The 14431-nt window shown below is 42.0% G+C and overlaps 1 protein-coding gene across 1 annotated transcript in view; it reads left to right on the forward strand.

The window, feature by feature from the left end:
• LOC126278918 (dipeptidase 1-like) overlaps positions 1–14431 on the forward strand; it is a 620416-nt gene that overhangs the window by 141406 nt on the left and 464579 nt on the right. The gene's annotated exons all lie outside the window — the stretch shown is intronic.

Genomic DNA, 14431 nt, shown 5'->3' on the forward strand with positions numbered 1-14431 from the left:
AAGAGGGAACAAACAACTGCCTGTGTTTACAATGTTCACAATACGATAGCTTGTATACTACTTGTACTATGTGCAAATACGAGCCCTTGCCAAGAATTAAATTATGCGGAAACCACATTTCGATAGCACCTTCCATGTCCGAAATATCTGTAGAACAACTGGTAGGTGCTTCAGCTATATATTTTATGTGTGGTTCGAAATAAATCAATCAAAAAATTCTAATACCATTTCTCGCAGTAAGGGAGGGAGGAGAGAATGCACCCTTAAGATCTAGAAAACGTCCTCTTCAGGACTAGGAGCCTCGGAAAGCTCATAGGTGAAATAGAGTGTCACATTCAATCACACAGCTACATTCCGCGTTCCTTTTGGCATGCTGCACAGTAATGCGACAACCTAAGCGACGAGGATTGGTAGGTGCTCGGTGCTAGGTTGACAGGAGTTGTTTCTGCCATTTCAGGAGGTCTACCACATTCATCTTGTCGTTTGACTGTCTACATTTTAACTACTAGCCATAAAAAGTAGCTTCGAAACTCCTTCAGTTATGACAGTTCACACTAGAAAATAGGAATGTAAAATGTATACAGTTTTATTGCAAATCCTAATACATGGCATCAAAGTTGACCAAGCCTTTTTGTAAAGTTTTAAAATTTAGTCAGTGTTTCTCCGTCGAGGGGTATTTATCTGGAACTTCCGTTGACATCGAGCAGGATTTTCTCAATCACTCTGGCAGCTTTTTCCCCCGTTTCAGAGTTTTAATTTTCAATTTCAACCTAACATTTAATTACTTTTCGAATATTTCCAGCTTTATTTTATGACTCCTTGCATACCCTCGATTTCATAGTATAAGTACTTAATTTAAAATCGTCGACTCGAGAAGGTGACATCCTTGCTCACATTAATAATATAAAAACCTGTACTCTACATATCTTGTGTAATATGCTTACCAGTTGGGTACCATAGTAATATACTTTAAAAATACTAAGTAGGTAACTATCACTCTTGAGACATACAATAATGTGGTGTTGGACTATTTCTTACCAAATCTAGTTTATGAGAAAAGACGAGTTTTCAGATGTACAGTGACATATCAACACTGGCAACCTTTAAATCTTGCCCTCTGTTAGAAAAATTTCTGCGGACACGCATGACACATTTTCTATTACAAAATAAAAGCCGAGGGCATACACAATATGCAGTGGTTACCATTGCCTTCTTCATCCTAATGCCATTAATCATTGCTACTTCCCCTTTCTTTCCAGCCCATGGCCAAGAGAATGTCCTGAACACTATCCTTTCCTCTGCCCTCTTTGATAATGCCAGTGTCTGAGCGATGATGACTTCGTATGCCGGACGTCTTAGGCCACCATTGCTAACGATTTTTATTCTATAATTTAAGCACACAACTGGTTTCGATCTCAGAACCCGGAACATTTTGACTGATAGTCAAAGACACTACCCATAGACAAGTCTATACGCACCAAATACATCGTATGACACAAATCTAATATATCAGCCCGGAAAAAGACCATTGTGTGAAGAGGAAGAAACACCCTTTGCTACTAGGTGGTTGAACCTGTCCCTTGGGCTCTCGCAGCCAACAGTGCCTTGCGACGTCGTGTCAGTACGATCTCAAAGACCACCATCCAACACAGATGAACGTTACTGTGTAGCTCCTAGGAGATTGGGAAACATTTTGCTATAGGTAACAAACAACTAATGCGCGCCAACTAATTTCACAGCAAGATTAGGTGGCCAATCCTGCTTGGGTGCCTAGCAAAACACCCCGGAGAAATGGAACAGGAAATTCGATATAGACAAAAATTCATGTGTCATGTTTAAATGTAATTAGACATCTCGAACACATTTATCGGATGTTTTTACAGACCACCCGATTGCGCAGTGACAGTTTTAGAATTTCTCAAAGGAAGTCCACATTCAGTAGCGAGGAAATACCCAATTCATGCAATATTAGTTGGATGACTTTCACCGAGTGTAAACAGGAACGTATACTGATACACTGCAGGTAGTACGGACAGGCAGTATAGTGAAATACATCTGAACATGTTTTCCGGATATTGTGTTGGAGGAGTAAATTGTGAATCCTCTGTAAAGGAGACCAAGTATTGAACACTAGTCAGGCCCATTCTTGAGTACTGCTCGTGTATTTGGAATCCCCATCTGGTCGGACTAAAGCAATTGAGAGGCGGTGTAAATTTGTTACCAAAAGGTTCTATCAGCGCGCGACTCTTACAGAGTTGGTGGTTCGTGAAAGGAAATGGAAATCCTTGGATGGAAGACGACGTCTTTTTCTCCGAACACTATTGAAAATTCTGGCTATTGAAAATGTTTGGAGAACCTGCATTTGAAGCTAACTGGAACGATTCTATTGCCGCCAACGTTCCACGAAGGTAAGATAAAGCTGTCGTTTCTTCTTCGCTCTGTTTGTGAGTGGAAATAACTAGTAATGACACTAGGTATCCACCAACTCGCAGTATCAAGTGTATATAGGTAGATGTAAATGTAAATGTAGAATGATATCCTACATTTCAACTAGCATTGATACCGAAAACATCGGTTATATGTAACTCAAGTAGCGCCTTCCTCACACATGAAATCCAGTAAGTCACAGATCAAGTCAATCGCATACGACCAGCATTTCTTGACCTCCGAAAAACATTTGACTTCACATCACACCGACGGGTATTGAAGAGGTGCGATTGTGTGGGGTATGAAGCAATATTAATGAGTGAACTGATGATTTCTTTGTAGGGGGTTGCAAAGTTTTATTTTGGTTGGAGAGCTACGTAAACGTGTCGTCTGCCGTGCTTCACTATAGAGTATTGGCAGCTTTTCTATTTTTGATCCGTATTATTGACATATTAGGCACTATTAATAGTAACCTAAGATTTATCGCTGATGATCTTATCTACACTGAAGCGCCAAATAAACTAATATAGGAATGCGTATTCAAATACAGTGATATGAAAGCAGGCAGAATACGGCGTTACGGTCGGCAACGCCTATATAATACAACAGTTGTTAGTTCGGTTACTGCTGCTACAACGGCAGGTTATCAAGAATTATGTGAGATTGAACGTAATATACAGGGTTTTACAAAAAGGTACGGCCAAACTTTCAGGAAACATTTCTCACACACAAATAAGGAAAAGATGTTATGTGGACATGTGTCCGGAAACGCTTAATTACCATGTTAGAGCTCATTTTAGTGTTGTTCCACCTACCCTCAATGGAGCACGTTATCATGATTTCGTACGGGATACTCTACCTGTGCTGCTAGAACATGTGCCTTTACAATTACCACACAACATGTGGTTCATGCACGATGGAGCTCCTGCACATTTCAGTCCAAGTGTTCGTACGCTTCTCAACAACAAATTCGGTGACCGATGGATTGGTAGAGGCGGACCAATTCCATGGTCTCCACGCTCTCCTGACTTCAACCCTCTTGACTTTCATTTATGGGGGCATTTGAAAGTTCTTGTCTACGCAATCCCGGTACCAAATGTAGAGACTCTTCGTGCTCGTATTGTGGACGTCTGTGATACAATACGCCATTCTCCCGCCATGTTTCGCGGGAAGAACGACTGCCGTAAAGGCTCCGTGAGCGCTCGAATCTCTCTAATTTTACATTCGTGATCTCCTCGGGAGGTATAAGTAGGGGGAAGCAGTATATTCGATACCTCATCCAGAAACGCACCCTCTCGAAACCTGGCGAGCAAGGTACACCGCGATGCAGAGCGCCTCTCTTGTAGAGTCTGCCACTTCAGTTTGCTAAACATTTCCGTAACGCTGTCACGCTTACCAAATAACCCTGTGACGAAAAACGCCGCTCTCCTTTGGATCTTCTCTATCTCCTCTGTCAACCCGACCTGCTGCGAATACCAGACTGATGAGCAAAACTCAAGTATAGGTCGAACGAGTGTTTTGTAAGCAACCTCCTTTGTTGGTGGACTACATTTTCTAAGGACTCTCCCAATGAATCTCAACCTGGCACCCGCCTTACCAACAAATAATTTTATATGATCGTTGCACTTCAAGTCGTTCCGCACGCATACTCCCAGATATTTTACAGAAGTAACTGCTACTAAGTGTTTGTTCCGCTATCAAACATACATACATGTGTAGCGTGTGATGATAACACTACGAATAGGTATAGATTCTTTTATTGTTTCCTATTTTTCTTGTACTTATTTCCAGTTTTATTTTCATCATTCGCTGAGAAGGTGATTTTCTAAATGTAACTAGTGGTACAATTAAATTTCTGTAAATATGAGGTTGCAGTGTCTGTATTGTGAACAAATACTATCCGGTATTCCTTCTGACATGCATGTATGTTCAATGCAAAAAGCACTGCGTGGACTATAACTGCCATGAGAGACGTAAGATGTGTTCGCACTTGCGAATATGAACAACATCTAGCTGTATAGTGGAATGACAACAACGAAAGTTTGAACAGCTCCGGGACTCGAACTCTGATTTCCCGCTGTACGTGACTGGTCGCCCTAACTGCTTCTATTTTTGTACTGTGTATCACGATAAAAATATCTTTCAGTGCAATGTAATGTACTATTTTAATTATTAATCACACCTCCCAATTTTTAACATTAAAAAATTCAAAGAAAAGTATTCCGATTATCAGATACACCGACAAAAATATTGAATGAAAAAATCCTCAACCAAGGTGCGAACACGGACCAGCAGATTGATAGTCTAATGCCAACGCCTAAAGGGAGGGCGGGGGCAAAACGGGCAGGTGTTACAACCCGAGGCCTGAGAACCACGTCCCATTCCCTCTCCAAGACACCAAGGAAAGCATAGAGAAACAGCAGTAGGCATACAAAGCAAATTAATTACATAAAGATAATTTAAAAATAAAGAAAAAAACAGCAGCAAGTACAACGAGAAACCGACATTGCGAGGAGCAGGACGTGTCAATTCGCTACACTCAGTGGGGTATAGTTTCTCGGAGAAGAACATTCCAATGGTCAAAGAATAACCGGTACTAGGAAAGGAGTGGGTCAGCTTCTCATTGCAGTAATACCGTAACTCAGGGATGGGATAAGAAGCAACTACGAAGAAAATCAGAAAATATTGTCCATATCTGGGATTGTGGGAAAGTGCAAAATGTCGTTCATGAAGGAAGCGACAAAAATCAAGGACATTAATGGTATTACCGTAGAGGGGAGATATTTTGTTTGCAAATCACGTGTCCGGTATCGGCCGATAAATACGGAATTGTCGTCGTTCCATTATACAGCTGGAAGTGGATCATACTCGCAACTGTAAATACATTTGATTTCTTTAATTTATATTTTTATTTACTTAATATGTCTGTTATGAATACGATAGTCATTTTCATTTATTATGATACTGTACGCTTTCTTGTTAACATGTTATTTGGTTTCATTTTGTGCAGACAGAGTAATATAAAATTGAGGTTTTGTGTTTCAATGTAAATCGATCTACTCACAAGGGAATATCACCATCTGACCCCCTCAGATTTACTTATAAGTTGGCACAGTGGAAAGGCCTTGAAAAACTGAACACAGGTCAATCGAGAAAACTGGAACAAGTTGTGTGGAACTATGAAAAGAATAACCAAAATATACAAACTGAGTACTCCATGCGCAAGATAGGCAACATCAAGGACTCTGTTAACTCAGGAGCGCCGTGGTCCCGTGGTTAGCGTGAGCAGCTGCAGAACTAGAGGTCTTTGGTTCAAGTCTTCCCTCCAATGAGTAGTTTACTAAATTCATTTTCGCAAAGTTATGATCTGTAGGTTCGTTCATTGACGTCTCTGTTCACTGTAATAAGTTTTGTGTCTGTATTTTGCGACCGCACCGCAAAACCGTGCGATTAGTAGACGAAAGCACGTGTCTTCCCAATGGGAACCGAAAACATTTGATCGCAAGGTCATAGGTCAACCGATTCCTCCACAGGACAACACGTCTGATATATGCTATACGACACTCGTGACGGCATGTGCATCACATGACAGGAATATGTTGTCGACCTACCTAACTTGTACACTTGGCGAATGGGTAAAAAGATTCTTCTACCTTGCCCGATTTAGGTTTTCTTGTGGATGTGATAATCACTCCCTAAAAAGTGATGAAAACGTAAGAGTTTGTCACATCAACTGCAACAAATGAATGCAACAGTCTCACAGTCTCATAGTTTTCCCTGTGCTCTGTCAAAAATATGTTTTTAACGTTTTCAAATATTTCCGCGTGTAGACCGTCGTGTATTTCGATGTTTGTTTAGGTGTAACGTCTCCATACTACGACGCAGTTACCTCGCATCGAACGGACGGACGGACAGATAATAACTGTCTGAAAATAAAAAATTAAACTTCACATCCGAGGGAAGATTTGAACCAAGGACATCTCGTTCCGTAGCTGCTCACGCTAACCACGAGACCACGGCCCTCTTGGACTCGTACTCTACTTCATGTTTGCTATGTTGCACATAGACTACTCAGTTGGTATATTTTGCTTATTTATTTCACAGTTCCACACAACTTCTTCCTGTTTTCTCGATTGATCTGTGTTCAGTTTTTCAAGACCTATCCACTCTGAGGGTGGTGCGATGGAGAGGTTCCCTTGTTAGTGTCTCCGAAAGTTTTATGTGAAGAGGGAAGTACGAACAGTGTGAAGTTATAACGACAGATCGACAGAGGAAGGAACCAACAAAAATCCTAGAGCAGGGGGAACATAGAGAGTGAAGGTGATTCCATGCCACGCGTGTGTTCCTGACCTGTGAAAAATATCGGTGTTTGAATAGTGCTACATTTGTGATATCGACGAGTACACCGATTAAAAATTTAGTAATTTAACGTGCCCCGTTGCTCATTAGCCGCAAACGCAGTTTGTCTCATTATGCTTAAAACTTTTATGTGCACACTGGTGCACGCAGTTAATATATCGTTTTCGACTGTAGGTAGTACGGAATACTTACTGCGTACCACAAACTGTGAAACCAAACACAAAATACAGTAACAACTATTCTTGTCGCATGTTGACACAAAGCACTTAAAAAATGGTTCAAATGGCTATGAGCACTATTCGGCTTAACTTCTGAGGTCATCAGTCCCCTAGAACTCAGAACTAATTAAACCTAACCAACCTAAGGACATCACACACATCCAAGCCCGAGGCAGGATTCGAACCTGCGACCGTAGCGGTCGCTCGGTTCCAGACTGTAACGCCTAGAACTGCACGGCCACTGCGGCCGGCAAAGCACTTAAACTGTGAACACCCATGTATGGGGTGCTGACTGCCGCGTAATTGAAGTGATTACATAGACAATACAATTGTGTACGGCCTCGATTGTTTGCTATAAACGGCGGATTAATTATTCACGGTACAATTAACTTCCGGTGGACGGATATACTGTGAAAACTGCCGCGCAGCCATCTAACAGTAAAACTCAAACCTGAAAGCTGTGGCTAAGCTGTCAAACAAACACTATGACGTCGGGTTACGTCTTGCGCTAATGAAAAGAAACATGTCTCATAATCGTCGTTGCATGGAGATACGCATAATGGAATTAATTCTACGGGCATCGAGTTTTCCTATTATTCCCAAAAGGCACTCACAATCAAAGATACCAGCAAGACGACACTAATTATAGGAATGCACGCTCAAGGATCATGCACTAACGACGCGGACGTCGCCAACTCGCCGGCAGCGTCAGCTAAGTGAAGATTATTTTGCAGGAACAATGGCTGTTCTTCGGATGTCCTCTCTTCATCCTATCTGATATGGACCCCAGACTGTAGGGAGACATTCAAACATCTATTTAACGCCTATTATATAAGGTACCACCATTGTGAGTGGGCTACACTTTCTGAGAATTCTTTCATGTGGCTCATCAGCGATTAGTTTTATATAGTCTTTCCTCTTTAAACCACTCGTTAAGCAGATATTTAATGGATGTGACTGCCTCCAGTGGTTGTTACGCAATTTTGCAGCCATACAAGCAACATTACGCCAATTGGTGTAATAATACAATAACTGGTATTTCTGCCTGTTTATAGTCCTCTGAAGGTGTTTCGACATTTTGCTGTATTGTGTACAACACAATCATCCAGGAAGACTATCAGTGCTATCCACTAGGTCATTTACACATCTTCTAACGGACCCTTGGGGGCCGCAGTAGGCATATGTTACGTCTGAGGATTATTCTCCGTTTGCTAGAAACTATTTAGACCTTTTATATTACTGTTATAATATTCTTTATGTTTGTATTTTGTTCATTAAGCGGCAGTGCAAAATCTTATTGAATGTCTTGTCAAAGTTAAGGAACACATCATCTATCTGGGCGACGGTATCCATTGCTTCCCAGGTTTGGTGGGCGAACAGATACGCCGGATTCCACACGATGATACTTTGCGATAATCATCATTGTTCCTACACATCATATTTTCAGCCTCCAAAATTGTCTTAAATTACGAACAGAAATCATGTTTCAACATTCTAACATACTGACGTTAATAATGTAGGACTTCAATTTTCTGTTACAACACAGTTGTGCCTTCTGTGCTGGGCTGAAGGTCGAGTGTGAGGGATTCTTACTATACACGAGGGCTATTAGGAGCCGGCCGGTGTGGCCGAGTGGTTCTAGGCGCTTCAGTCTGGAACCGAGCTACCGCTATGGTCACGGGTTCGAGTCCTGCCTCGGGCATGGATGTGTGTGATGTCCTTAGGTTAGTTAGGTTTAAGTAGTTCTAAGTTCTAGGGGACTGATGACATCAGCTGTTAAGTCCCACAGTGCTCAGAGCCACTTGAACCATTTTTTGGGTATTAAGAAAGTGAAATCACTGTTTGAATCGGACGAGTATTTTCATAGATGTTTTGGACAGTGTCTCTAGTATGTCTCGATCACATCAAGACTCTCTTTTCAGTTGTGAGCGCACTGTGACTAAGTAAAGGTGCCTAGAACAACGATGTCTCCCTCCAAGTAGAAGGTCCCGCTGAGAGTCTTCGCCTTAATGATTGCAGCCCACCTAACACTACTGCCACGCACTTCCTTCTTGATGGCTATTTTCAATCGCACTGTGCAAGGGCGGTGTAGACGCTCATGCATCCTTTTCGATGGGAAGTGTTCACCCACAACACAGCCCTAATTGTATCGTACTGAGTATCATCTCTGTTCACATGAAACGCTGGATACGAAGACGACACTTGGGCGCAGGCTACTTGCTATAGACCAGCGTAGAGAGTTATCGGAAAGCACAGGTTGCTGCCTTCTATGACGATGGTGTTGGAAATTTGGTATAACGCTCCGACAAATGTCTAAGTCGGAGCGGCGGCTATGTAGAGAAGTACCTGGAAGGTGTAGCTAAATGTGCAAAGAAAACAGCTCTGATTTTCATTGTGGTTTCCATTTCGCTACCTATCGTTCCTTACTTTCCGCACAACCGTCGTATATCATTAATGTCCCTTGGGATATTTCTCTTTTCTCAAAAAGACTGAAAATCATAAATACAAAAAATACAGAACTAGGACCATAAACATCTACAAAGTCTTCAAGGCCTTAGATTAGTAATGTTCTTAATACACTCCTGTAAATTGAAATAAGAACACCGTGAATTCATTGTCCCAGGAAGGGGAAACTTTATTGACACATTCCTGGGGTCAGATACATCACACAATCACACTGACAGAACCACAGGCACATAGACACAGGCCTCAGAGCATGCACAATGTCGGCACTAGTACAGTGCATATCCACCTTTCGCAGCAATGCAGGCTGCTATTCTCCCATGGAGACGATCGTAGAGATGCTGGATGTAGTCCTGTGGAACGGCTTGCCAAGCCATTTCCACCTGGCCCCTCAGTTGGACCAGCGTTCGTGCTGGACGTGCAGACCGCGTGAGACGACGCTTCATCCAGTCCCAAACATGCTCAATGGGGGACAGATCCGGAGATCTTGCTGGCCAGGGTAGTTGACTTACACCTTCTAGAGCACGTTGGGTGGCACGGGATACATGCGTACGTGCATTGTCCTGTTGGAACAGCAAGTTCCCTTGCCGGTCTAGGAATGGTAGAACGATGGGTTCGATGACGGTTTGGATGTACCGTGCACTATTCAGTGTCCCCTCGACGATCACCAGAGGTGTACGGCCAGTGTAGGAGATCGCTCCCCACACCATGATGCCGGGTGTTGGCCCTGTGTGCCTCGGTCGTATGCAGTCCTGATTGTGGCGCTCACCTGCACGGCGCCAAACACGCATACGACCATCATTGGCACCAAGGCAGAAGCGACTCTCATCGCTGAAGACGACACGTCTCCATTCGTCCCTCCATTCACGCCTGTCACGACGCCACTGGAGGCGGGCTGCACGATGTTGGGGCGTGAGCGGAAGACGGCCTAACGGTGTGCGGGACCGCAGCCCAGCTTCATGGAGACAGTTGCGAATGGTCCTCGCCGTTACCCCAGGAGCAACAGTGTCCCTAATTTGCTGGGAAGTGGCGGTGCGGTCCCCTACGGCACTGCGTAGGATCCTACGGTCTTGGCGTGCATCCGTGCGTCGCTGCGGTCCGGTCCCAGGTCGACGGGCACGTGCACCTTCCGCCGACCACTGGCGACAACATCGATGTACTGTGGAGACCTCACGCCCCACGTGTTGAGCAATTCGGCGATACGTCCATCCGGCCTCCCGCATGCCCACTATACGCCCTCGCTCAAAGTCCGTCAACTGCACATACGGTTCACGTCCACGCTGTCGCGGAATGCTACCAGTGTTAAAGACTGCGATGGAGCTCCGTATGCCACGGCAAACTGGCTGACACTGACGGCGGCGGTGCACAAATGCTGCGCAGCTAGCGCCATTCGACGGCCAACACCGCGGTTCCTGGTGTGTCCGCTGTGCCGTGCGTGTGATCATTGCTTGTACAGCCCTCTCGCAGTGTCCGGAGCAAGTATGGTGGGTCTGACACACAGGTGTCAATGTGTTCTTTTTTCCATTTCCAGGGGTGTATATTTGTATTCATGTATTCGACACCTGAAACAACATGTAAAATTAAAGTACTGTTGAACAGTTGTAAAGATCTCCTGCCACTTATAATTTATTTTTACTGTATATTTTAACATCAGGTTACTCAAATGGCATCGTTTCTAGTTTCAACTTATTATTATGTTATAGCAACTACTTTTTAGCTCTTCTCTTGTAGTGCTTTGTGTTTTTATTACAATTTTAGTGCATTTCACTAAATGAGATAGGGTGCTTGTTAGTCTGAGCATGCGTGAAGCTCAGAGGAAGTGAGTGTGTTTCTGTATATTTACTCCTCATTGTTCGAGGAAACTTTAGCCATTTTAATCTTATTCTTTCCCAATTATTTTTAGTATGGGCACCGTTAACCATGCCATTGAGCAGCCATACAGTAAAATTCACACACACGCACACACACACACACACACACACACACACACACACACACACATAGCAAAACTACAATAAAAATTTACTGGAAGTCACTGTCTTTCCCTATGGCATTTTGCCAAGTCTGCTTAAAATTAATATTGTCAATTATTTTGCAATTATTTCTAACTAAGCAATACAATCATATTTCATAATACTTCGGTATTTAATTGAACTCCCCTTAGGTAAAATGTACATATCTGGTTTCTTCTCACATCTGGCGCAGTTTGTAGTTACACGCTCTGAGGCGGAGCCACCCCAAAAAATATATTAAAAGACATCAACAATCATTTCGAATATTTCCGTAACGAATTTACGTAATGACAGTCAACGGCTTTGTATCTAGTGATATCAAACGATGTTTTTCGAACAGTTAGTACCTACTAGGTAAGAGATGTGTCCATGTAGAGGCGTTATTCGGGCGTGGCTGCTAAACAGTGCAGCCACAGAATAGAGAACGGGAACTCGGCTGCAATCTATGAGCCAAAATTTTGTGACCATGCGTAAAGTCGGCAGTACTGAAACCGAGTAACAGACCACCCCTGAAGTCAAAGGCAAAAGATTACGTTTTGTTTATTTCATTAATTGTGTATTTTAGCGGCTTGGCTTGGCTACAGATAAACAGCTCTTTGATATACCGTTAAAGTTAAAAATACATAATGAACACTAATGGGAAAGAAAGTCACACAGGGGAGTGACGAGTGGTTCACACTAAGCGTCAGATGGCAGTACTCGTCAAAATCTAGCTTTCTGGTTTTCGTGCTGTAAACAATAATATCTCATTAAATCGTAACAACACTGTTTTTTAAATGATTCAGAGGTTCATCAACTATTACAGCAAATTTTTCGGTAGGGGTTCTCGATTTCCTTTGAGAAATTAAAAACGAATTCTTTCGAATTTGCGGATTTTCTTCACGACCTTACGTAATACTTCTAATACGATTGTGAGGAAACTAATGGGCGCACAGAATTGATTTTTTTCGTATCTTACGGTTTCATGTCACTGTTAGATGATGAATTGTGAACTTCTTCGGTACGTATCATAGTTATTGCCTTAATTAATTTGCTAATAGTCTGTACCATAAAATTTCAAGTGTTTGCAGTGCAAAATTTGGTGTTTGGGTACTTAACGTTCAGTTCATTTTAGCTGATGTGGTGTTGTGAACTAAACGTAGCTGACATGCTGAAATTGTCTGCAGTATGCAGAAAATTTATTTGAGCGCGCTGCCTGTCAGCATTACTTGCACGTAGTCTGCAGCTGTGTACTGAACTGATCGTTTAAATAGACCCACATTTCTCAAATTAGCGATAGCGATTTATTGATGTACCGGAAGAAAATGATGAAGACATTCCACACCAACAGTAACTTAATGTAAAAGCTGGAGCAGATATCACATTAAAGACAAAGCATGACAGAATGTTCCTTGCGACACTTATCAATCGCAATTTATTAAAGAAATGTGATTCTCATTGCGTAACATGTTACAGTGGATTTATGGGGCTTGGCTAATTCAAAACATTGTATAAATTAAATTTTAATGTGGGTTACTATCATACATATGTAAATTAGAAATAAATTCGTTTATCCTCAATATCTTGGCATCATTAGTCTTAGGTACGAAAATTTGTGCTGGACCGGGACTCGAACCCGGATTTCCCGCTTATAGCGAACGTAAACAAAAACATCAAGAAGTGAAATAAAATTTCTGCAAAGAAAAGAAACGATATTTACAAAACAATGTACCTCATTTTCATCTAAAGTTAAGAGTAGCGGCAATTCACAGTTAGCACACGTGAACAGTAAAGAATTTAAAAGCTTTAGTGATCAGATTTCAATAAAGATTTATTACAACTTTACTAGCGTTTCCTTTCGTAATTTTTTTTTATTTGGTGGGTTAGATTAATTACCCTTCGTAAGAAGTCCATTGTGTTTCTCGCAGGCCTCGTACATCATGTATACGACACAGGCAGAACTTAGGAAACGCCATACTGAGTTTCGTCTTAATGAGTTGAAGCCCGTATTTGGTGGACTTTCGTCATATGAACATACGCTTCTTCAAAGCGGCGGCACATTGAAGATATCTTGTAAACGAGTCGTTGTTGGTACATTTTGCTGTAAAAAAAATGACAGGAAATGTCATATTGGTGGTTAAAGAATAGTACTATTTTGTTGTTTTCGTATTATAAATTGCATGTTAAGAAAGTATAATGTTTCAATTTAGTGGCGCATTGAAGATGAATCAAAACCAGGTCGTTCTTGGTACGATTCGTTATAATTAACTGCAGTTAATGGCACATCGGTGATCCTACAGTATAAGACACTTGGGCGCTGTTGCTTCCACAAGCGTAGCAGAGTTTCGGTTGGTTTGTTGCTGTCTGTTTCTTCCCATCTTGTGATAATAATTCCTTGTACTTCCTGTGGAGCTTGTTTCACTGTTATACGCCAGACATACGCTTCCAGGAAATTATTTCTCATTTTCACACTAATATCTCATTACCAGTAGATCTGTTTTAATGAAGAAAGCCATCATCGCGAATGCTAATTTACTCCTGTTACCATCTTTGCTTCGAACAGTGTATGTAGTGTTAATTCCACAGTAGGAGAATCCGTTGACTACAGTGTCGTCTTCAACGCTGATGCGTTTGGTGAAATGGAAAATAGTATTTGTTACTCGTAGTCAGGCTCTGATATTATGCTCGTACCAGCAACAATGTGCTTTGTACAGTCGAAGTAACTATACCGCGTAACTGACACTGTGTAGATTTAATGCCTAAATGTAAAAGCGCTTTCAAACACAGCACATTTTCACTGCTTGTTTCATATCTGTCCGAGTTGGAAAGGCATTCACGAGTCAAAGTTCCAGTTGGCGTTAATCGACAGTTGTTCACAAAATGTTGTTTTATCCGAGAAAGAAATCGTTGCTCGCTTCAAAGCAACGTATGGTTTGATATCTACTTCTGAGATGGATTAGAAGCTGCTGCTCA

Source organism: Schistocerca gregaria, chromosome 6, assembly GCF_023897955.1.
Source record: "Schistocerca gregaria isolate iqSchGreg1 chromosome 6, iqSchGreg1.2, whole genome shotgun sequence".
Taxonomy (NCBI): Eukaryota; Metazoa; Arthropoda; class Insecta; order Orthoptera; family Acrididae; genus Schistocerca; species Schistocerca gregaria.